Source organism: Epinephelus moara, chromosome 20 (genome assembly GCF_006386435.1).
Source record: "Epinephelus moara isolate mb chromosome 20, YSFRI_EMoa_1.0, whole genome shotgun sequence".
NCBI lineage: Eukaryota > Metazoa > Chordata > Actinopteri > Perciformes > Serranidae > Epinephelus > Epinephelus moara.
In genome coordinates this window covers 20,173,542-20,199,770 of record NC_065525.1, presented here as the reverse complement: position 1 = coordinate 20,199,770, position 26,229 = coordinate 20,173,542, and positions in this window count along the sequence as shown.

Sequence of the window (26,229 nt, the reverse complement as noted above, 5' to 3'; positions counted from 1 at the left end):
AGGAAACTAAATGACTTGAGAAGAAGGGGTGTTTTTTCGCAGTGTGGGCAGCCTTGATGGTAAAGTGAAAACAGCTGAGAGGTGATACACTGCAATCATCACCAGGGCTGGAAAATTAGTCTGGAAGTATAATTTAGTTTTTAACTGTTTTTTCAATTACTGCATTATATCTGTACGGCAAGCTTGTCTTTAATATACAACTCACACTGCGTACAAATATTACCTCTCCATTCTTGTTGACTGCATACAATGACGGTAACATCAGAGTTTCTGTCCCACACCTGGCGGAAATTAAAACCATATGTCCTAACAAAGACGTGCACTCCACTAATAAGTTGTTTTGAATGAGAGCATCAGTTAACACCTTAAATTAGTCCTGTTTATTTTTACAGACAGCTCCTGGGAGCTTAAAGGAATACTTCACCCCCAAAATGACCATTTGTAAATCAATTAGTCATGACGTGTTACCTTTAATGCATTAAAAAAAAAAACTTAGGGACCGTGTTTAATAACAGCAAAACAATATAAAAAAATCCATTTACAAATATTCACACAACCGTGCAGTATAATCCCAGTCTCATTTATCCAGTCGAATGCTCAGTTTTTCCAAACACATGCATTTTCGCTAAAACCTCCATATTTAAAATTAAGAACTGAAAGTGAAGCCTATCTGTGATAAGGTTTTTCAGCGAAAATGCATGTGTTTGGGAAGTACTGAGCGCACAGCTGGATAAATGAGACTTGGATTATACTGTAATAGTTGTGTGACAGTTTGCAGGCAGATGTTTTGATATAGTTTTGCTGTTGTTAAACGCAGCCCTCAGTAAATCAGTAATTCAATATGAGGGCTGTTTTCTGTGAGGGCATCTAAGAAAAAACATTCTTCTACAGTTTTCTTAATAAATTCACGATAACACAGCATGACTAACTGATATATAAATGGTCATGAAGTGCTCCTTTAATGTGTAGGGCACGCATCATTATGGGGGAGCGGAGCTTCACACATCCTACAGTCAGAAACACTTCATAAAAGGTTAAAAGGTGTTAAAGCGGATCGCCTATTACAATCATCAGTTCAAGTCCAAGAACGGAGAACAAGCTGTACAAAAGTATGATTACACGAACAGCCAAACCCCTCTTTATAGACAACTTCTGCCTGTCATGTGCAAAGTGAGGAAAGATTTAGTCCCATAAGAAATCTCAGAATCTCCTTGGTAGCAAATAAGCCATAAAATGCAGAGGCAAAAATCTCCGGCATCTGCTTTTCAAAAAGGCCATAAGGGAGTCTCGACTTTCTCTTGGTTACATAAACAATGGAGCTTTAAAGTCCAAATGCCTTTCACAGTACAGCTACTGCCTGGCCACTTAGACTGCTTCCTCCCCTCCCTCTTTGCACAAATGTACCCTATAGGCCACACTGGCTGAGTAAAGCTGCGTCCTAAAATGACCATGACCCAAAATGCCAAATAGGTTCGTAACTATGCGCTTTGTAACTATAAACATTTTCACCGTCAATTCAGAAAACTGTGGATGATGTGAGATACACATATCACTGCATCCACGTCTAATAGGGTTGCCGGACGGACGAAATTACAGGGGAGAAAAATGAAGGTTACAAACAGAATTAACGTTGACAGAGCGAGCTAAATAAAGGATTTACGAGGGAATGAAATACAAAAGCATTACGGAGGGTGAGAGAGGAGGGACAATGTCAATCTCCTTTTGAACGTTCCCAGCCTGAGAAAAGACAACACCAGCTCTTGTTAAATTTGTTTACATCTTTCAAGCGACTCATTGTTTTTAACAAGGCCAAGAACTTTCTCAAAAGCAGAAAAATGAACTTTGTTTTCATTTGAGAGCAAAAGGGAAAGTGAGCATTTCCCTCGATGTGAGCCAGAAAGCATTTTATTAGAAGTGATAGTGCATGTGTCTATGCGTGTGTGTTCATGTGAGTGTACGTGTGTGCATGCGAGTGTTTACACAGCTGGAAGTAGAGAGCGGAATCACTTCAACTGGCGGGGGTTCCTGGGGTGTCTGCTGTGATCCCATTAAAAGGCAGACAGGCTCTGGCACCCTCTCCAGAAAACAAGAGGACTTCACTTACCAAAATATCCCTGCATTAGAGCTCAAAAAGCAGGCCAAATCCCTACAAACCCCTGCTGAATTTACTTAGGGGGCAAACGGTTCCCTCTCTAAACTCCTGATAGCTGATTGCTCTGGCAGGGTTCAGGTGGATCTGCTGAGTGGCCTCGAGCCCAGTTTCCACTCCATTCAAGTTTCCACTCAGACCCAGACTTGCCTCCACACCTCGCTCTTGCTCTCAGTCTCACTCCAACCCACCCTCTTCACATCCTCCTCCTCAGGCCCAGTCCAAAAGCCAAAAGCACTCATGCCAGATTTATTGAAACCTCCATATCAGTAGGTGTGTAAGTATCTATCTATCTGTCTGGCTGTCTGTGCTGCTCTCTCCCTCCTCCCTCTTGTCCTCCCTTTCTACTTCCCACCATCAACCTGTACTGAAGCTGCCCCTGGAGCTTCCTGTTAGATGTGATTCACCAATGAGGAGATATCACGCTGAGCATAGTTGCAGTGGATATCAAACCAAACTCAACAACCCCACTCCTTGAATTATCCATCACACTAATAGCTATCATGAGTCATGGTCTGAGTTACGGGACGGAGGGCAGCGTAGCTCGGTCCAGCATTACGCTATCGATCCCAAGCCCACCTCAGCAGCAGCACGCTCAGCCTGCCTGCATGCCCAGTTCCAGGAAAACTTACTGGCCACGCTCTGATACCGACTGCTGGGGATTGACAAGCCTCCAGGGCTCACTCACTTTTCCAAACAAGGCCTTTTCACATTACACACATGCTTAGACAAGCATGCACGCCCCCGGCCGCACTGTACACACAAGCACACACGCTGAAAAAAAATCCATATATCAAAACACACAAGTGTACGCCCTGCAGAGCGAGAGACCAAACATGCTGCTCACTAATCTGTTGGTCACTGTCCTGCAGTCACCAGAAATAAAGTGGGGAGACCAGAGCCAATTAGCTGTGAGGGTGAAGTGGAGGGAAGCAAAGGAGCACGCTGCGGTCCAGCAGGGCCTGTAATGCGGATCAAAGCGGCAGAAAATGGACTAAGTCTCGGTTTCATTAGCCTGCTGTCCCAGCCCTGCTCTGTTTACAGGCCTGATTGAGCTGCAGTGAAAGCAGATCGCTGGCTGCTCACTTATCATTTGTGCACCGTCCAGACCAATAAAACTCATATCCATACATAAACAAGCTGCCAGATCCTGCAGGGAAAAAACAGTGGTGTGGCTCACAGAGCGAAGCACTCTTGCATGTAATTAAAGCAAAGACCAAGCAATTAAAATCACAGCATCTGATTCACACACAGTGGGAGGTGGGAAGATGTGGATTAAAATGATAACCACACTGTAACCACCATCAGACAGACAGACAGGGGGAGAACATGTGTCTGTGTGTGCGTCGGTCTGTGGTGTATCTGCATGCTTTTAGGTGAGATTAAATATTTGACAGCAAAACATAAGCAACATTTTTTAGGTAAGATTCAGTTCATACCTGTGCAGCCTTTGGTCTTTGCCAAATCAGTCAAGGCGAGGGTCAAAACTGGGGATGGGGACACAAAAGAAAAATGTGTTACGCAGCTGTAGAAAGTCATTGCCAATAAACTGGGTCATCCTCGGGCCATTTACACAAATCTACAGTACCAATTTCAGCAGCTTTAAAATAAGATTTACCTCACCCATTAGTGATGTAAAAGCAAAATGAGCCTTTATTGCTTTCTTCATAGCAGACTGCAAAGATCAGAGAGACCAAATCTTTACTCACAATGATAAAACCTCAATCCTTCTAAGCCTGACGTTCTGCCCTAATGGTGCAGAGGGCGGAATCTGTAGCAGTCATAAACACATGACAGCATTTTGCAGCAGAGATGAACATGTTAAAAAGTGGCATATTAATGTGGAAAATGTGATGATTTAGGACAGGACTGAGCAAGAACAGCCGCCATAAAACAGTAGGGTAAATCCTAAGTGTTCCTGTGGGCCAATTTGCTTTGCAGCCAGTAGACGTAGACACACACTAAACAAACAAATTAAACAAGTACCATCAACTAATCCGAGCAGTCAAGAACAAGTTTTGAATTGTAATGCAAACATATTCTGTGAAAACCTGCGTGGGTGCTGCGGGTGGCCAATATAAGCAAAAATACCTCAGTTGTCTCAAAAGCATTGATAGTGGTATGTATTCAGACTCATACAGCTTAAAGGTTTAACCAAAGTGAAGTAGAGAGTACCTGAGTTTGGGAAATGATGTGCATATGTTACTGTAGAGAAAAACACTGCAATATCGACAGATATCGATAGATGACAGTGACAATAAATAAAAGATAACAGTAAGTTTTGAACAGTAAACTTCAGTGGAAATTGTTTAAGAAATACATCTTTTATTTACATTACCAGCTACAACCAATACTGTACACTGAAGATGTGAATATATTGAACACTGAACATGTGTATGAACATCAGTGGTCCGGGCCAGGCAAAACAGTGATTACACTGAAATCCAGACAAGCATATGTTTGGGTTGTTATAGGATTCACACTTTAATCACCCTTAAAGCTACAGTTATTAACTTTAACAAAAAAAAACCTTTTCTCATATTGGCTGAAACTGTCTCTTTATCCACACAGCACTAAATGAGACAAAAGATCTGTGAAAAAATAATCCTACTTCTCTACCTATTGCATTGCTGTGTTGTAGAGCTTAGATTCTCTGCCCGAACCCGAACCCACCATAATTTCCCACCACTATCCTCGGGCTCAGACGGGTCGGGCTCCTCATAATAGACCTAGGCTATGGAACCAACTACTTATCACACCTGGGGGGGGGCGCGCACGTGTGGGTTGTCGACGGTGACAGTGTGTCAGCTTCGTCGAGTGTACCAAGTGCAGCACGATGCTGGTATATGACAGCAAAAACACGGGGACCTCGACACTTAAGAGGCACATGATGAAGGCTTGCCATGGAAAGAAAGACGAGAGTCAGCCTTCAACGTCCACGTTCGTATCCTTAAAAAAATGTCGGGCTTAAACCAGGCTCGGGCTCGTAACTACAGTTAAAGGGCCGGGACGGGCTCGGACAGAGCATTCACGGGCTCGGGTGGGGTCGGGCTGGATTTTTTGGGCCCGATCTAAGCTCTACCGTGTAGTGTTCCTTACTACATGTGAGCAAAAACCAAACGGAGCCAAAGAGCTTCTAACGCAGCTGTCAATCACGGCTAGTGAGTTGCAGTTAAACTGTCAAACTAGGCAGCACTGATCAAATATGAATCAAGATTCTGTTACTGCGTTGCCCATTTCACCCTTCAAATGTTCTCAGATACACATTTAAGTATACTGTTTAGATGTGAATAGAGAAAGTTTGTGACATGGCGGCCATGTTGGAGACAGTGAAATGGAGTACCACACACCGCCCACCAGCCGGACCAACCTTCTCAATTGGTTCTGATTGGTTGTTGCTGCTTTTTCGCAATCTCATTCTAGCGAATGCCATTAGAAGCAGTACGAAGAGAAGGAGGGATGTGGTTTTTTTCACAGGTTATCCGTTGCATACTTCTTCAGAATATGGCGATGGTTTCAGCAAATATGACACAAAGTTCATGAAAGATACCAACTGTACTTTAACACTACCCAATGGAGTTATGTTTACAATCAGTATTACTTACCAAAACACATTGTGTGTGTGTCATTAAGGAGAAAAAAAGGCATCAAGTGCATTTCCGACCAATTATTATACGTTTCAGTCTCCTTCGCTAATGCCTTTGCTGGCACACTGCGGCATATCTTCCGACCCCTGTAATACGATGCAGCAAATCTGTCAACCAGCAGACATCTGTAGTGAGTGCATGTTACCTCTGCCAAACATGTTGCTATTTGGTGCAGGGTATGGCAGGCTATGGCGTGCAAACAACTGGCTAACCAGAGCACATCATGACAACACATTGACATGTGCCCACCTGTGCTGGCCTGCAGCCTCACTAAAAACAACAAAAAAACATCCTGTGTTGCTAACAGCTGCATCCTGCAGGACCTGTGGGCCTGCCCCATGCAGACATTTATCCCACAGTGCAAGATGGTCCTACTGCAACTGGTTAACAGTTACACAGCACACACTCAAAGTGACTCAGGGCCACATAAAGGGGGGCATAATTTATTCCCGGTCATATATTTTAAACTACAACTACGTCTGTCATTTGGAAGGGAAAAAATCTTTTGCTCAGGGCTTTGATGATCGAGGCATGTGCCCCAAACACTTGAACACATTCCATTTCAACAAGATCTATGATAAGTGCCTACAGCACTGCACTGAACTGTAGAGAAGGTAAACAGCATGGCACGTGCCTGAATACTCTGGGAAATATCCCTAAAATACAATGAGCGCATACATACACTGTGCAGATGCATATAAAGCATACATACACATAAGTGCCAGATGGACCCTGTGCAGTCCTGTTTTGATAGGCAATGAGTTGAGTGTTGGAGATGAGGATGTGTGTGAAAGATTGGGCCTGCTCAGAAGCCGCTGTGCATAAAGCTTTGGAACGCACACATGGAACACGTAATTGAATGAGAAACGGTCCCTCGCTGGATCAAGACAGTTTTCTGGCACGGTAATAAAAGCATGAGGTCGGTACAGGCTTTAGTTTTTTGCTGCCTTCATTGTGTTTGCAGCACTTTTATTTGGTTAGCTCCTTTGAGTACTCGCTCTACATCCTCCCGGTGCCAAAGCATGCATAATGTCATGAACCTGTGTTGTTCAATAGTTTACAAAAAGTATAAATCAGATCTAATAAAGAGTGGAAAAGACCTGTTTCCAGGAGTGAGAGAGACAGAGAGATTGGCAGAGTGGTTGGCCGTGCTGCTGTTGCTGCTGCTGCTACTCTCCCTCTCCAGTGTTGCAGCTCTCCTGCCAAGATGGACGAGTGCTGTGCTCCTGGTTTCAGAATTTTATCACAACCACACATCCACACAAACACACAGCCAGTCTTCTCTCTGCTTGGCTTCTCAACCCACACCCCTGACACTATCGCTGCCATTCACACTTACATAAAACCAAAGGCAGCTATGAGGAATGAGTCAGTGGCATGCTGATAAGTATCGCGACGAGAGGTGCAGCAGCTACATGCACACAAACAAAAATAAATGGTAATGTGTACGCCAGACAAGGGCTGACATACTCTAAGTGATTTACAATCCACGGCCACAGAGAAAGAAACCATATGTGTCAACAAGCTTAGTTTTACTTGCTTTTTGCAAGCTGGCTGCCACAATCAACAGAACATATCTCATTCTACTGACTCCCTGGGAAAGTTTTAATTATCTCTAAGAGCAAACAAAAAAGCAGTCCATTCCCTCAGTTGTATGGTGATAGTATCGCATGGGATAGTAAACTACCATCTGACCTCTGTTTGCATCTTTCACAATTGTTTGACTGAGAAGCCCACAGTTTGATCTTGAAATTCTCTTGACTGTACATGTAGGCATAACAATGTGAGAATATTAACATGCACCAGTGACTGGCATCCTGTCTTTGATGTCTGATGAGAGCAGGGCAACTATAAACTGTCGTGACGTAATATACGGGAAAGAAAACATTTTCAATACCAAATAAATACTGCTACAATCTTAAATTAATGGTTTTAAAAAAGTAAACATATTAATACTTGCCGGCCCCCCAGATTTTCCCAGGAGACTTCCGTTTTCCATTGCCCTGTCCCAGTCACCTCCCAGGGTCACAATTCTCATGTATTTTTCCTGATTTATGACAACTTTTCCGCATTTTTTTTTTAAATTTATGTTATCACAACCTGTTTCTGGCACTGTACAGCGTGTATAAGCGCTACAAATCTACCGTTATCTCCCCGTTGGTGCTTCCTCCCTCTCTTCCTCATTCAACCACAAGTTGGCCGCAGCTGCCGCTGGACACTGGTCTCTGTGCTTACATTGTTACGTAAGTGCAACAGGATGCTCTAACGGGGGTTTAAGGGGTGCCTCAGAGGTTAGGGGGACCCAGCTTGCCCTCCTCTGCTGCAGAGGTCTTCCAGAGACTGTGAGCCTCTCGTTCTGCCTCGCTTAGGCATCCAGGACCCACGGTGTGGGGGCCAGGGAGCACAGTTGGCTGTGGGTTCCTGGCACGATACAAACCTACTGCCTGGCCCACAGTACTCCAGCAGAGTACCAGGGGCATGAACCAATAATTAAACCTAATTAAATCTGTTAAACACACAAATGCTGTTGCAGTGTAGTTGTTATTTTTGTGTTTTCATTCTTTAAAAGTCAGCAGAATGCAGGAAACAAAGTCTCTGAAACTCAAATTTCAGATATCTTGCTGGCACATATGATTTCATTGGCAAAATTATTATAGCTTATATACTTTATATCCATTAGGAATGAATCACCCATTCAAAGTAACCTTTACTTGGCGTTCATCTATCACTTGAATATAATGTGTCACTAAAAGTGTGATTGGTGTATAGGCTCATTTATGCTCCCTTTACGTACGAAAATGTATACGTCCGTTTCAAACGATGTTACCATCACTGCCCACATACTTCCATGTGCCCTTTACGTTGGCATGGATGTTAACCAATATATCCACCAGGAGGCACCCCAGAGTCAAAAGTTTATGACAACAACAAACTCAAAAACAAACATGGCGACTGTGGAGGAGATATTGATAATGTACCTCTTGCATAAAAGACAAAAACAGAGGCAGCGTTGTAGGAGGCGGTGGTCGGTGAGGCCGTTAAATACACCGCGACTGGAGGACGGAGAATTCTTTCCTCTAGTACTGCCGATGAAAGAAATTGAATTGTTATTTCTTCTTCATGTCTAACTAGAGCTACATATCGGGTAGTGACAGCAACACTGCCCCCACGGTTCCCGGTGGTACTGCTCCGTTTGGCCCGTATCTGTAAGCTTTATGGAAACGTGCAGAAATACGGATGAAATGAACGCGGAGCACGGACAGAAGGCTCCGTCCGTATCCGGATCTGTATTTAACGTTGAGCATAAATGAGCCTTAAGACTGATAAGAAACAATGAACCAATCAGCTGGCTGTCAGCTGATTACAGCTGATGTGTATGACTTCTGTGTCCTGCATGAACTATCTTGAACTGGAGGTTTATGTTAAACTAGTGTCGGGGCTTACAAAAAAAATTAGGACAAGGTTACATTTTCTGCAATGTTGTTTATCCATTGTACACAATGAAGACCACAAACACTGAGACATTCTGATTTGATTATTGATGTGCTCTTAGATGTCTGACAAGACCAATTTTGGCACAGGAGGTGCAGTTCTCACATGAAAGACTAAACTAATGGGAGCTGAGACGGTGCTAGCAGTTCTTGCTTTCTTGGCTGCTCACTTGTTCTTCAATTGTATAGTCTTTTGTCCTGCTACACCAGATCACTCAATCACAGCTTTGCTTCTTTCATTTGTCAATAGCAACTGCCAGGCTTTTTATTGAACTTTTCAATTTGTCTTTAAACCACAGCCTTGGACGGTCAATTGGATGCTTTCACACTATTATTGGAGCCATGCCTTGTTTGTATGGAGGATTATCCAGCCCATCTCAACTTGTTAACTTCTCAGGCATGATATGAATATACAACATGTCTGCACATAGTGAGAACCTAAGTATCAACAACCTGGATCTCCTCTTTGCAGATGACTGAGCTCTCTGTACTGATAAATAGGTGAAATGCAAGACGGTGTTAATTGGTTCTCTGAAGAGTGTGAGAACATCAGTTTCAAAACTGTAAAACAGACACTAAGCACCAATCTGCTTGACTTTCTGAAAAGCCATGCACTACTGTTAACAGAGAAACTCCTAATAACATTTATCTTGGTAATATTCCATTTTTTAAAAAGTGGACATGGACAAGAAATGAGTTGTGGCAAAGCAACTAGAGCTTTTCATTCAAACTGTCTCTGCATGCCTACAAGGATCAAGTGATGCAGTCTGTGGTGTTGCAGGAAAATGGCAAGTGACATTTTGATGGACATCCACTTTTCGTCACCTGACATTTGGCTGAGTGTAAACATCTAAATGAAGTGTTATTTTAAAAAAAGCACCCGATAAACCACTTGTCACTGAGTTATCAAAATCACTTACAAAAAGTAAGTACGATTTTATGGACGTCACCCCAATTTTCACGGTACTATAGGTGCACTAAAATGTCAAACAATGGTCAGACTTAAAATAAAAAGTCTGCCTTGGCTTTAAAACGATTTTCGCTACTCACACGAAGCCACAAACATGCAAGATTATCAGTGTGTTTCACAACTGCAGACCACACTCAAAGAAAACGAATATTTACTGAGAACGGGTTGATGAAGGGGTCCAACTGCTTCATAGGAAATAAGTGAATGGTTTTGGCTTTGAGTCTTAGCGCTCAGGTTTGGCTGTCATGTGTCCTGTAAACTCAGGCACCCTTGTGATGGTTGGTTTTAGTCACAGCTTTATATAAAGACAGAAAGGTGATTAGAGAGAGAGAATTTAGAGGGGCAATGAAAAGCAGACTGTAGCACACTGAGCAAGTTCCTTGATTAATGCCACATTTTTTTCTGGCACACACATTTACTTTTTTCCTCTGTTGCTATCCCTTTATCTCTCTTATGTGCACACAAATACATAAAACCATACATTCTTTACGATGACATAGGCACTCATGATGTGCCATCCCATCAACAGGTTTAGGAACTAATGTTAGAGTACACTCTACGAGCCAATGTTTTACATAAGGGATTACAGTGAGTGCACAACCTGAAACATTGTCTACACTTTAAAGCCACTCAGGGCGTTGGGTTTCAGTTTTGTCTCTTAAAAATCACTGTCACAAGTGCATGTGAGGAGTGTCGACCTGAACAGGAGCCATGATAAAAACCCAATCCTCTTCAAATGATCCCGAGGTTGGACCTGAATGTAACTGGATGATTCCAGTCCTCACTGAACTTGCTGAAACCATGACTAAACCAGCAATGACATATTGTTATTCCTGTTTCTAATTAGGTCAGAATCCAGCTCTTTTTCTGAATTATTATCCATCTGAGTAGACGACCCTGGTGTACTGCAGTCCCACCTGCAACGGGAACACACGTTCCAAGACCTAGTAGTGACCCACAAGTCTTTAACACTGCTTCATTGCACAGCTAACATGCGAGTATTTCTTTAAAGCTTACAAGCATAACTGTAAACAGACTGAGACCGAAGCTCTAAATATGTAGAGTCAGGGTTGCCGATCGATAAGAAAGAAACAAAGAAAGAAAGAAAGCCATTACAACTGAAACTTCAGGCTATTCCTTTGACAGAAAGACCCTATTATACGTCTTTTGCCAAATAATCCATGTTAATTATGATAAGAAGCTTTATTATTCACCTGTGGGGTAAAATAAGGTTATTCAGTCTGTGCTTTGCTGCAGGGTTATCAGACCATGCTGATTTATCCCACAGTAGAGGTGATGTTCTCACATTTGTTGGCAGCATTAAAGGCTTTTCAAATATATACTGAACCCATTAAACTATCCCGCTACATGCAACAGTCCTGACTTAAAGTTTATGTGAACATACCATCTGCTTATAGATCATGATTATGTTGATGAATCTAAGCCACAGAGAGAAAAACAAGTTCACATTAGGACAAAAGTGTTTTTAAGCTTTTTTTTTTCTCCATACAGTACTTCTGGCCTCATTTACTTCCTTCTCTCAACCGCAATCCAGATGATAACGTCAACATTCTTTATATCCTCCAGCGACATGATTATCATGTTTGATCAGATCACAAATTTGCGACATGTGCAAGTCAAAACGAATATCTAAAGTAATCCACGTTTGATATATAGCAGATTCAGGAGTCTTTAAACAGAGATCTCCAGTCTTACGATCTGTTTATGTGTACGGTGAATCTGCAGGAAGCATCAGGATCCTAAATCAAGATCATGTTGTAATCCAAACCGATGTCTCACTTGAAACCAGTAGCCATGACAGCCTGAGGCCAAATCACACTTCTGCAGGAACAAAAACATTGCAGCAGTCTGCGAAGAAACACAAACACCAAACACAGTCACACCACAACCTATCCTATCATATATCCTTCCACCAGCAGAACTAGAGAAGCCAGGAACTTACACTAAACCACAGGTCCCTTAGGAATGGGGGGCAGAATGAATGAAAATCCAGACACATACAACACTCCTAGTTACCTGCCTCAGATTGAAGCTTATACATGTAAAATGTAAAGTTGAATGAAAGAGTTGTAGACGTAGAAGTCTGTGATCTCATTCTAAAGTACTCAGCAGTAGTGCTACTTACAAATAAATCATTAGGCTGTGGACTTGCGGTCCAAACCAGCTAGCCCATTGATTTATAGAAAGCAGAGCAGTGGTATCGTATTCTTGTTGGACCACGGCGCTGCTTGGCAAGTGAGACCTCTATTCCACCCCAAAGCGGCAAACACCCGCTCACCCGACATCCCTCTCTAACCCCTTCCGGCCCCCTCCTGGCTACTGGACATAATGACTTACCCCCGCCAAGTCAGAACTGTGTGTCAGGCACTGAAACATAAAAAAAACAACACTAAAAGTGGAGGCTCCTTTTTAGTTACAACTCGTCCTGCCAAGAAACTTAATTTATGACAAGGTTTGTCTACAATAACACATTAAAGCCCTATGAGACGGGAATGCCTGTTTTTATTCCGCCTACAGGAGGAGTATTCAATGGAAAGTGGAGAAGAAGAGAAGCTCTGGTTAGAGTCAAAGTACACTGCGAATGTACTCAAGTGGTTATTTGCTGTAGGAAGAGTGTGTGCTGGAACTGCACAGAGGCATGTACTGTATGTCTGAGGGAAGTGAAGGCATTTGGTATCGTGGTCAGGCTGGACCCCGAGCCAGCGTTAAGAGTGTGCCTCGTGTCTCAAACAATGCTTTTGAGTTACAGCGCATTGTTTGAGGTTAGGGCATGTGGTTGAGTAGAGGTCTAGTGCACATTGTGAATTCCACTTTCTGTGCCTCTTCATTTAAATCCCTGCACTCTCAACAAAAAAGGGTGGCTGTGAAGTCAAAAGTTTAATGGGACTGACACCGACACTCACCCATCATTTATGATGTGTACTCTTGCATTTTGTTTCAGCGATGTCATCTCTGTTAAGAAATGTTCTATATGGCATAATACTGCAAAGGCTCTTTTTTATATTCCTACAATGAGTGAGTACACTGGATTTTACCAACTCAGAGCACTTACAAGTCTGACAGAGCTCCAGAGACAGTTTGATGAAATATTAGAGATAACTGCATAAACTGTGTGTGTTAGAAAGACACCAAATATCATGCAGTAAATACATGTCTACTTGAACTTGAACTTATACTTAGGTAGCAATACAGCTGATCAAACCATGAGTGGTGCAGTAGTTAGTTTAAGATATACCATGCAGGACTTTCCCAAAAAACAACATATTAGTTACTTCATACAGAAGTAAGTCCTCTGACCCATCACTTCCAGCCCTATAGAAAAGTGTGGTGGTGTATTTTTTTGCAGAGGCTTTGCCCTCTGCCTGTATTTGGGTTCAGGACGTTTATGGGCGTGTACCACCACAGCGCTCAGGTGAGGTCAGGGCTTTAAAACAAGGTAGTGGCCAGGTGCCAGACCAGGAGCAGCAGGCATCTAAAGCCCAGTTCAGACCAAAGATTTGCAATGAGACATTTATAAACTATTTGCAAGGCGCCGTTCTGCAACGTTCTAAAAACCTGCCAGCTCACACCAATGCAACTAGATGAGATGGTGTATCATATCTATGCAACAACTCTCTGTACTTTCATTCTGGTTGCCAGCTATTTAGGCTTATTTTGTGGCTGACTATAATTTGTAGCTTCTTAAAATATGAATGAAGATAGAGATGGTGAGATACTGGCTGCAGTTGCATTTGTGGTAGTGATTAAACAGCAAGAACCATTCAAAACAAGCATAAGCACATATGACGAGCAGCAGCAGCGACCCACCATCACACACTGGCACACTGTGAGCACGGAGACAAAGGACTCGGCGGTGATGGAGCACCTGCCATAGCAAGTGAACACGCTGTCTGCAGTCATTTTGACTTGACCAGGGGACTTCAATAAAAGCCGATTGGCTGTTGACGTGCCCTATGTTCTAAAACCAGCCACTGGCGATTTCACCACCTGAGTTGCAGGTGATACATCAGCCGGCTTCAGTCGATCTCAGACCAGCCAGTTCACACTGCTGCAACTTTTCTCTGCAATGTTCTAAAACAGTTTTGTCTTGTCGCGAATCTTTAGTCTGTACTGGGCTTAGAGAAACAGTGCCCAAACAAAAGAGACAAGAAAAAGAAAAGAAATGCAAATAAGTGAGGCAAAACACCAATAGAGTAAATCTGTAGTTGGCTTTTACTTGACTTTTTCTGATGAGTACTTACAAACAGTAACCAACAATCGTGCATAGTATACCTTTAAGTCAACTTGCAGCAAGAAGGTCATAAGTTCAAATCCAGTTTGCATATTTTCCTCCAGCCTGTGTACGCTGCCTCCCTCAGTCTAAAGATGTACTTGACACAGGGGTCATTGTTGTCTGTCTCTATCTGTATTAACCCTTTGACATGTTCCTAAAGACTACAGCCAAAATTGAGCTTTAACTCTGCTTTGATGTGGACTTCACATCCACTTCTTCTACAGTATAGCCTGTGTTATGTAGTAGGTCAAAGATGTACAACCAGAGTGCCAGGCTGAAGGACTTCATTATCATTCTGACCACTCTGTCCAATTTAATTACAGTAAGGCCCTCTCTTCACATATACAGTTGCCTATGTTTTGGCCTCCTATCTGCACTTAAACTGAGTTTGAGATTTTTTAAAACACCTTCTAAGGTGAGGATTTTTCAGAACTGTAGTTACTTTTTATCTGTGGAGATGTGTAAAATGGAGCGTTTGGGAAATGATGACACCATCTGCTCAATTTGCACATGCTCATAGACAGACTAACCTACCTGTCTGTTTACATTTTGTTTACATTTTGTTAACAGTGATTGGTCTAATTACTACTTTACACTTAAACTTACTGCACCACTTTATGAACAAACGGAGGTGTCTGCTGCGCCCAGTGTTATTTGGTCCATTTCAGCATCTGCTGTGTAAAATTTGCCAGAAACAGCGACTTTGGATCAGGCCTGGCCAAACCAGCAGTCTCTGGTGGACGCTTTCCAGAGAGGGATTGATGTCGTCATCACTTATATCTTTCAGTGAGTCCCTACATTCTTATATCCAAGGGGAATCGACAGTGATGAGATCTCCAGTAGGTAGTTTGAAAAAGGCAGGCTGTCCACTTTACTAACTTTGTGAAGGGGGGAGGCTGCAGAAGGCAGCTGACGCCAGCGAGCGTTTGGAGTTGTTTGGGCGTTCTTGTGTGGACAGGGAAATTTTGTAAAACTAAGGTCATATGGACAGATTTTCTTTTTTTTCAACAGAGGGGGAAAATATCCATTTTTATTAAGGAAGGTCATACTGTATTTCTTGGATTACCATCAGTCCTGTGAACCACTTGGTTAAAAAAGCATCACTCTGGATGGACTGTGGTTTCCTTATTTTAGCAGGATGTCTGACCCACACCATCATGGATTGTCTGAAAAATTAGTTTTTGTCTAAACTGCCTGCTTCTCCCAGAGGAGACAGCAGGAAAAATACACAAACAGGCATCAGAGTTAATGTTTACTCTGCAGCGCAAACACCCAATAAACCTGTCTGGAAAGCACAAGTGAGAGTTGGAGTATGTAAAAAGTGAATACACATCATGACACACACACACACACACACACACACACACACACACACACACACACACACATTCACACAGTGTATTCAGTGTATTCAGTGTATTCTGCTAGCCAGATCCATTTACTATCAAAGCACATCACCAGTCGACTGACATCACTGCACTGTGAGCACCAACACCACAGAGCCAAGGAACACCAGGAAAAGCTATTGCAGTATAAGACTGGAGTTGTTGTTGAGGCATACCGTTCATATTTGACACTGACAGGATTGGTGAGATGCCACCTCCTGAAGAATTTATATTCCTCCATATAATGTAATAAATTTAGGAGCAGCTGCAACAGAAAATATCAATTTTCAGCATCAATGGTAATTCCAGTGACAGCTAAGGAGCCTGCCACATGGGCTTCGCCTGCCACTAGGGTGGGGGCTTAGTGAAAGAGGCTAGCAAAACAACATTCTCCTGCTATGCTAATTGGCATACTTTCACATGGGCTGGAATGCTATGATAACATCCACCTCCATTCCCTGAGGAGGCCTTGATCCTGCGGGCGTTTACTGGGTCAGGGGACCTTGATGTGGATGAAAGCAAGGTAGAGGGGCTTCATTATGAGTATACAGAGCGGGGGGATGGTGTCTCACTCTTGGACAGACACGTGGTATTTGGATATGTTGGGGGATGCTGATGCTTCTAGCAGTAATATTTGATGCATCGGGGGATAGAGGGAGGCTTTGGCTAAAATTTCTGTCATTGAGGGGCCTCTGCTGTCAGGTAGCTGTCACGCCACATGCACAGCGGGGGGCTATGAGGCAGGGGGACCAGTGGGGAAGTGGGTCGGGTTTTGGGACAAAGTGGAGCCCTGTCTCTGCAGGGATGGTTACAGAGGCATGGGATTGATGGGGTGGTGATGAGAGACGGAGATGTCAGGGAACAGACACCCATTCAGAGTGGGACCAGTAAGAGAGGCCTACTGGGGAACTCTGGGGCCCTCTGCTCTCTGACCTAGGCAGGGGAGGAAATATTGGGGGTGGGAAGAATAAAGAAAAAGGGGGGACTGTCCAGTAGGGCTCACACACATCACCCCACTGTGGTTTTATTATTCTGGAGTGTGACCTGAGTCATTTGCCCCGGCGTCCACAGAACCTACAGTATGTGTCCGCGCAAGATGCTGTGAATCAATTACTTCTCTATGCTGCCAGAGCAAAAAACAACTTCACAGTGTGTCATGCTAGTAGTCTGTGGAGAAGAAATAACAAACCTAGCTGGTTTCCTTGTCTGAAGGGCATGACATTTTGGGTCACAGCTCCACTGCAGGGCCTCCAAGATATTTCTGAGAGCAGAGACACAGAAATACGAGACTGATAAGAATCAGTCAGCTAAGGTCATACCAGGTACTCAGAGGGAGACTGAAGGTGATATTCATAATTTTTTTAACACTGATTAGATCCAGTGCTGCTGCAGGGTGTGCTAGTTAGCTAATTCTTGTCACATTTGTGGTCTGATAAACATTACAAAAAGTAGCAGTACACACAACTCCAAAAATTTAAACAATATACAGAGGGGCATGGTTGTTGCGAGGATCCAAAAACAAACAGAACGTGATGACAATGGCTTTGTAGCTGAAACACATCTGTTTCTGTTAATTTTACCCACATCATATGAGAAAATGTATCCGTGGGTGCCGGTGTCCTGTTTGTTTCTGGTCTGATAAACAGCAAATTAGTCAAATTTAGTGCCCCAATTGCTATTTTCCAAACTATTGTAGCTGTCATATTTTGTGGGACCTGCTGACCAGGGTTTCCAAGGGAACGCAGTCAGTTTCATCTAAGGTCGGTTGGAAAAACAATAGACGCAGATGGATCCGTTGTCAATGTGTATGTGAGCGAGGGCGGGGTGCACAGCTCCACAACTTGAAAATAAAAATGTGTGGGGCAATGTTGATATTGTGGCAGGCCACAACAAATAAATGGAAAACACTGAGGGATGCATCAATCCCATGTTGTCTCTCTTTATTCCAATACCTCAACTTAGGGTATCTGCCAGTACAGTATCAACTGAATGGCAGCTTTTTTTTTTTTTTTTTACCAAATTCAAAATCTGTGTAGCTCACTGCATGGAGAGACATAATGACATGCAAACTAAGGTCCTCGGCAGGATGTGAACCAAGGACGGTGGAAATCATGGTCAGCACTTTAACAGCTAGGCCACCAAAGCGTCCATAATTTTGGTTATTTTTAATCACTTTTAATTTTTGTCTCATACGTGCAGTTTACAGGGTCAGTACAGGCCCCGATACTGATCTGGTGTCACCTATCAGTGCATCTCTAGATGTAAGGGTATGTTGTACTCCTGCAATAGGAGAATGATAGACTCCTAAGAATCCTTTCAAAATTATTAGTCACATGCTCTGTGTTATCCCTCTCAATCCTCACTTATGACCAACTAGAAATGTGTGGCAGTGTGTTTATCTGCAGAGACCCTGCCCTCTGCCTGTATGTTCTTATTCTCTTCTCATTTTGTTCTACATTCCACAGCTAATAACAACATGCAGGTGAGACTGTGACTTTATGAAAAGGTAGTGATCAGGTAGTAGCAGCAGACATCCAAGAAGAACCTACAAGACACTGAGACTGTTTGATGTTACTGCAAAGAAGCTGCAAATTTTAAAACATGTATGCTTCACACACAGCACAGAAGTCTTTCCCTCCCTTTCTGAATTATGACGTAAAATAATGGCCAGAAAACGGTTTATGTAGAACACTATGATGTCACAGTAAAGCTGACCTTTGACCTTTTGGATATAAAATGTCATTACTTGGTTTTATCCTATTAAACATTTGTGTTCAATTTTGTCATAATTAGCGTTTGACTTCTTAAGTCATGGCCAAAAACATAGATTTTTGAGGTCACAGTGACCTTGACCTTCAACCAAAGAAATATAATCACTTCATCTTTGAGTCCAAGTCGACAACTGTACCAAGAAATTCCCTCAGGGAGTTCAAGACATTGCATTCGAAAGTGTGCAATAGACAGAAGGAAAACCCAAAACATAATGCCTCCAGCCATGGCTATAAGCAGTATGCAGGCATTAAAAACACAAATTGCAATTATTCTTAAGTGAGAGAGTGAAACTGGGTTGGTTTTACTGAAGAAGAGGATGGGGATGAAGAGCGACAGAGAGTTGGCCTGTTTACTGTTGGACAGGTAGGCAATGATGATCAGCTTAGTTAGCTTTCTGAAGTATCGGCTTTTCCATCACACCAAATGTAATATACCCACATTAGTCCAGTAGCTTGTAGTGCATATACAAGCCGTGTATGGAAAAGGGGCCAAACTGTTTACAAACAGTATCCAAAAATTCCTGCATATTTTACCCATAATACCTTTTTTCTCATCACTCAATTCTAATTTTGCATCTGTCCGTTAGGCAGTATGTAAAACACTATGTTTTCGTGTGATTGTAATTGTTTAATGTGTGCGTGCACTGTATGTATATATATTTATTTGAAGATATTCTCACTCAGGGGAGGGTTAAGGTGGTTTACACCCCTGGCGGCCTCCCCTGGCTGCTGCCGCAGACAGACAAGAGACCTGGATGAATCGGCTATTGTTTGGGGTGCATGTGGCATATACGTCAGGGGACAGGGTAACCAGAGACAGACCCTCTCTACATCCCCACCAGGGAGCTGAGCCAGAGAAACTCTAGTCACGTTCAAATAAATTCTTTCCTGTCCAAATTGACACCCTTCCGTTGCCATGGTGTGGCTTTGGTTTAGTTTACAGTAATTTGGAGTCTGGGTGGCACAGGAATGTGGTGAGGGACAGAGGCTTATGGTGCACTTAAGATGACTTACGCGCTCAAATTATGGGGTGGGTTTCCAACACTTATCACTTTTCACATAAGAGGTTTACCTGCTGCTAGAATGGAGCAGGTATTTATTTAAAATGGGTTAAATATAAATTGTCAAGAAAGCCAGACTCCTGCTCTGTTGAAATTTATATCTCTCTTAGCTCCTGCTCTGTAATAAAGGCTCAACTATTCATCACTCTCACAAGATAATTATTGACCTATTGATCCATAATTCTTTATAAATGTCAGTGTTGGTCTGCGTTGGTTAAAAAGGCTCAGACTGAAGGTTGAATTTTCTTACTGCCTCTTTTGTCACTGCCATCTCATACAGTGATATTCAGTTGGACTAAAGGGCCATTAAATAACCCACTTTAAGGCAGGTTTAACTGAAGGTGCTAACCTCATGTGAAACATAACTACTTCATGTCCACAATCAAGCAGATCCTATTTGAAGCTGCCTTGAAGCTGAGCCAAACTCATTCCCAGCCAATTCATCTGCTCTTAATAAAAATCAATAATCAACCTCATCAAACCAAAAACATCCAGCGGTGTGTGTGTAGTTTGCACCAGGTGTAGTATAGACTGCCCCACAGCAGGAGTGAACCTTCATATGTTCACGAACAGTAAAACTGACGGACTCAGTTTTGGTCAATTTCAAACAATGACAGACCAACATGTGGTGCAGTCTTCATTTTAAACAGGCAAGATCTAATAAACGTTTCCCGTGTACACAGGGAAGACAGACACATGGTGTTCATAAGCGACATTATGCTTGCCCTGCTAAAAGGTAATGGAACCCCCACTGCACAGAGAAATTAAATACACACATGGACATATGCACACATCCACAGTCAGATCTCTCTTACACTCACTGTCTCTGTTTCTTTGTCTCTTCTACACTTTTCTCCCGTCGTATACTCATGCTCTGGATTGTCAGCACTCCTTCTGAAATCCCGTTTTAATGTAAAAACCTGTATTCAAGTGGGAGATGAGGCAGGTCAGGAATGTGGCTGTTATTTAAGTCAGTGTCCATCTTTCCTGCTATAGGTAAAGGCAGGGTAAGTAAGGACTGTCAGCACAGTATCCCTACTAATGACATGCATTTACCAATGCAGGAAGCAGTGTGGCCTTTATGTAGCAAGGCACAAAGTAATGGTGTGGAGGTCAGGGTGGTGGACAGGCATGTAGCACGTCTGACTTTCATGCAACAGACAGGAGTTTCCATCTTGTCTCAAACCTGCAATAAACATTAACCTTTTTATGAAGCATAACGAGCCCAAACAGTAACCAAACGTTGTTTCTGGCGTACCCGGTCCCTATCTGAAACATATGTCCCTGAGCTTAAAGGAATACTTCACCCCCCAAATGATCATTTCTCTATCAATAACTCACATGCCTCCACTGTGAACAAAATTCCAAAAATCAACTCGTTCACAGCTCTTGCGGTATAATCCAAATTTCATTTATCCAGTCGTATATTCCGAGACATGAACTTTTGCAAAAACCTTACTATTTAAAACACCTCTGCATAAACAGCGCAGATGCACTATTCGTCTGTGTGTAGGACTCTTTCTGCTACAGTGTGTGAGGTTTGAGTGAAAATGAATGTATTTGGGAAGCGCAGGACTGCATAAATGAGGCTTGGATTTTGCTGTTGTTAAACATGGCTCCCTTTCACTTCATTTAATCAAGAATTTTCCCTGTTTGTCGATGGTTCGTTCATCATGGAGGCATGCGACAAAACCATGTTCTCCCTGAATTCAACATTACACAGGGTGAGTAGCTGAAGTATCCCTTTCATCATGCTATGCTCGCAAAGCGCAGATAATATATAAAGTGAGAATTTTCAAAACATTGGATGTAATCCAGGGTTTTTTAGAATTGCTAAATATCAACATTATTGTCTGGTAATAGGGTTGGGACCACCAAACTCAAACATAATTCTAAACGGACCAACAGGTAAATTATTCCTTGTTAATGGCAGGGAGGGTAAAAAGCGTCATATCACATCCTACCAATGAGCAGTGAAATCTCATCTGCACTTGCCAAAAGGTCCAATAGCTGGTACACTATCATAGAATATTTGGGATGATTTGTTACACTGAGGTGTCCACAGTCAACCTTGGATCGGAATATTTTAGTACTAAAAATCAATATATGGGTGAGAATTACAATTCTGCAGTTATTGAAAAAGTCCCTAATGAAAGACCTCAAACAAGTGCTTCCAATATGCAAATCTACTGTTGTATATCAGCCGCCAAGCGCACCCAAAGACCACCTAAGAGAACACCATCCCTTTATTTCAAGCTCTGTCTGCTGTAAGCCTCCAACACTGCAGCTCCAGTTACATTGAGCATGTGTCATACCCCATCGCTCCCATGAGGTCAAAGAGTGTGTCCCAGCCTTCTTTGAAAAGCCTTGGTTACAGGGATACTGTAACAATTTTCAACCATGTATCATAACAGTGTGGGTAGTATGTGTAAATGAACTGTGTTTTTCAGTTACATGTTTTAGCTTACTGTTAAACTGTAATCTGAGATTGTTTGTTACCAGCCTGCCGCTAAATTTCTTATGTCAAAATGGACAAACTTGTGTTACATCATCCATCAGCTGGAGCATTTGTTGGTCCCATGCGGTGCAATGCACTTTGATAGTTGCAGGCTTATTACCTCTTGTGCAAAGGCAAATGCCACAGTCCTTTTTCTCTGTTTTCCCTGGTCATATAGATCCAATTTCAAAAGTATTTAAATCTTACTACAGCACAGACACTCAAGCTTTACAAAGAGACCATCTTTCCAGCAGTGAAATACTTCTTTAAACAAGGTAGTGGAGAGTTGACCAGGCACTTCCCTTCAGTATAGTATTCAAATTGAGTCATGCTGTCCAATGCAGTGGTTATGTTTTCCAGTCGCATATTACTGTGAAAATTAAAGCAGTCTGACTTCACGCTCAGAAATCCTATGTAGCAGGGGAACAAGTAAAGGCCAGCTATGCTTCAGTCTGCCGCTAACCCCAAACTGTTTCCAATGTCTGGAAGCAGGCTCCCAATGGAAGAGCTCATCAAAAAACAGCGTTCTCCAGATGAGAACTACTCCACAATCCAAACCATCTTCCATCTCCAACTGCGGAGCGCTGACGATGTCTGCAACACGGACCACTGGGGTTCCTATTGGTTTTATGACAGACTAGGCCAAATGTCAGTGTTTATAAAGGCGGCCTATTATCATTATTACCATTGCGTACTTCCATATGTAGCTGCCCTGGCCATGACCGCTTACAACCTGATTATTACAATAAATCTCCCCAGAAACAGGACGCAGAGCAGTTAGTTTCTTTATGGCCAATGGTCCTTTTTCCAAGGCTGATCACCACATCGAACAAAAGATCAAATGTGCAGTGAGCGCAAGGCCGGAACAGTTAATCTCTCTATTTGAAAGACAGAAAACATCTCAAGTCAATAAAACACTAAAGTAATGAAGTGTAGAGTTCACGGTGTGCCAGTGGAACAATCTGGCCTTGGGGTGTGCGACAACAAGGCCGGGTTAGGTCCACAACAGTTAAAGTTGATGCTGGAACATGAAGTAAAGCTGGACGACTCTGATATATGCTAGCAGGAAGAAATACACAGTGCTGACTGGCTGCTGGGAGATGAAGTGCTGAAGGAACAAGGCTGTTGTTTTTGTGCCTGCAGTCTTGAAGGGAAAGAGGGGTATAATCCGAACACGTGTGGAAACTTGCTGTTTTACTTCATTCTCCTTCAGCGTCCTTTTTATATAACCTGCTTTAATGTACGCTACACAGAGATCCAAGTGGAGACACCCAATAGAGAAATTCCAAGGTAGCAGCGGCATTAAATCAACTGTGCAGACAATCTTCAAACACACACGCGGGGTGTTAAAAGGTCATGTCACCCAGTTCTGCAGGGGACAAAATAATCTTTGATCTCAAACAGTCTTTGATAAATATTTTTAGGTCATTCTCAGATTCCCTGGTCTGGACTGGACTGCGCAAAATTACTACATTTATCAAAAATAATCTTCAAGTGCAACAACACCTTTCTTTCTCACTCTGTCCCCCACTATAGGTCTGACCCTCTCTCTTTGATGAATACCTGATACTAATCTTTTGCGACTTACAGCAGAGTGAGGATAGCACCGCGAGTGTGTGTTAGGTGCAGGGGGAAGTTAGCGAAGATAAAGGCCAGTAAAACAGCAGACGTTATTAAAACAGTTTCAATGAATCAGAAAAAAAACTAAAGAAAAACACTTGACCTGGCCTTGGAGAAGATATATAACCCCTCTGTTCTCCCCTACTTTACTGGAGGACTAAACCAAAATGGCACAAGGCTTAGAGAGGGCGCAGCGAGCTGTGTGCAGATTTGCATTTTTGCACACGGTTTGAGTTAATGACAATGTGTGTATCATTTTTATCTTGAGCCATTGCCTGAGTCTTTTGTGATGGTGGGTGGGAGCCAAGGCCTGGCTCCGCTGCTCCATGTAGGATCTGGCTCTGTTTACCTAGTCCTGATGGAGTCCAGATGGGCTTCCTATGACTCTCCTTCACAGGCTTGCTGAGTCTGGACCACTGATTCCAGCAGCCGGGCAGAGTTGGGCGGATCGTCTCTGGATGGGCAAAAGAGAACACAGGTGGTTCTTAATTGGGATGGAAGAGATGGCTGATGTTCCCGTCATGGCAAAGCTGGATATCAACTGCAGTGTGAAGGCCAGGGAGGGATGGAAAGAAGTGATCCACCACAGGAAGTCACATAGAACTAGATCTCACTCCTCTGTAATGTGAGGCTATACTGATAGAGAACTGGCAGCCTCAGTGACATTGATAATGCAAAGTGCTGAGCTTTGAATGATAGATTAAACACATAAAATTATCCTGCACTGCAACTTCTTTTCACAGACCGTAAAACAGCATTTTCTTTAAAGGCTACGCACGACTTGTTGTGAGCCAGGTTTCACACTCTTTATGGTTAGCCTCAAAAGGAAACCAGGCCTTCCTCTCTGCCACAGAGAAGACAGGGGGGCTTCAGGGGAAAATAAGCCCCTGGGCATAATGCATAGATGGTCTCCGGCCCAGTTTCTCTATATGGAAAAGCACTCCTAAGCCTTCAGGGTAATAGCTTCCATGTGCACAGCCCAAATACTTCGTACAAAACTCTAATAACAACATGGAAAAAGACTCATGTTATTGCATTGCATGTCATAATCTTCAAAGGCTGACACTTCAGTTTGTCTGAGATACACCTCTGGTGACTGCTGAGGCTGTAACGTCAGGTCTGTTTAGATATGTCACAGAGAGCCCCTCATCACTCTCTCTCTCTCATGCACAAGCACACACAACACAGACGCACACTGTACTGTATACTGTATGAGTTTTACAATGTGATTTTATGGTGCTTTAAGCAGGGTGTCATCTAGCTCCTATATATTCAAGAGAAGGCCAACATCTCTGTAGCCGATATCTCCAACAATCAGCAACTCACACCAACAGAATCTAGATTTCTATACTGATAAATACAGGGGTGGACAGTAACAAAGTATATTTACTGGAGTACTGTGCTTAAGTACATTTTTCAGGTTTTTCTTTGGAAATGTGTGACTCTTATCCACTACATTTGAAAGACAAATATTTTACTTGACTACACTACATTGCTATGAAGTTTCTTCTTACTGGTTACTTTGAAGCACAGCTTTGAAGTGAACCCATGGATTTTCTTTTTTAAAATGCAATGGGCCATTAGCTGTGTTCATCACAGGGGAAAGTTCAATCACAGTAAACTCTTCCTTCTATGCCTGTCAGTCAGCTTCAAAGTGCTTGCTGCAGTTTTTGAACCGTTCAGTCGCAACTTGGCGGTGGTAATGACGGCAGATGAAGATGATTCCTCGCTGCCAGAGCACCCATGGCCATGTCTGGAGTCCATGTTTGAGATTTTTAAATAGAGACAGATTCATATTGTTTTATTTCTGTTTTTATCATGAACAAACTGCATGACTGCGCACAAAAATTCCCCGTCCAACCCAAAATAGCATGTTGAGGTGTAAACATTTGTATAATTACAGATAAACATTTTAAACAAATTCATCTGTGATTGCAGTAGTTGCAGTTTTTATGCTATGGTTGATCAAATGAGTCATGAGTTTCTATAAATGTATTGTGAAGACTTTGTTCACCACTGGATAAACAGCACTACAGAAAATTATTTTAACTTTAAATGTTTGACTTTGGGGTGAACTGTCCCTTTAAAACACATGCATAATGACACACCCAGGTCAGAAAATATACATTTTCTCTATGGGAACTGCCTCTAATATGCATGTATTAACATACAGTAGATGTTATTCTAAATCAGTACTGACACAGGTTATAGTACTGCACAATAGAATACATTACTGTACATATCTTGACTTGACTGGCCTTTGGAAAAGAGTCAATACATAAACCCAGCTCTGTGTCAAAAGACTACCTGTGATTACAGGCTGAAAGCTGGAATGGATACAGCA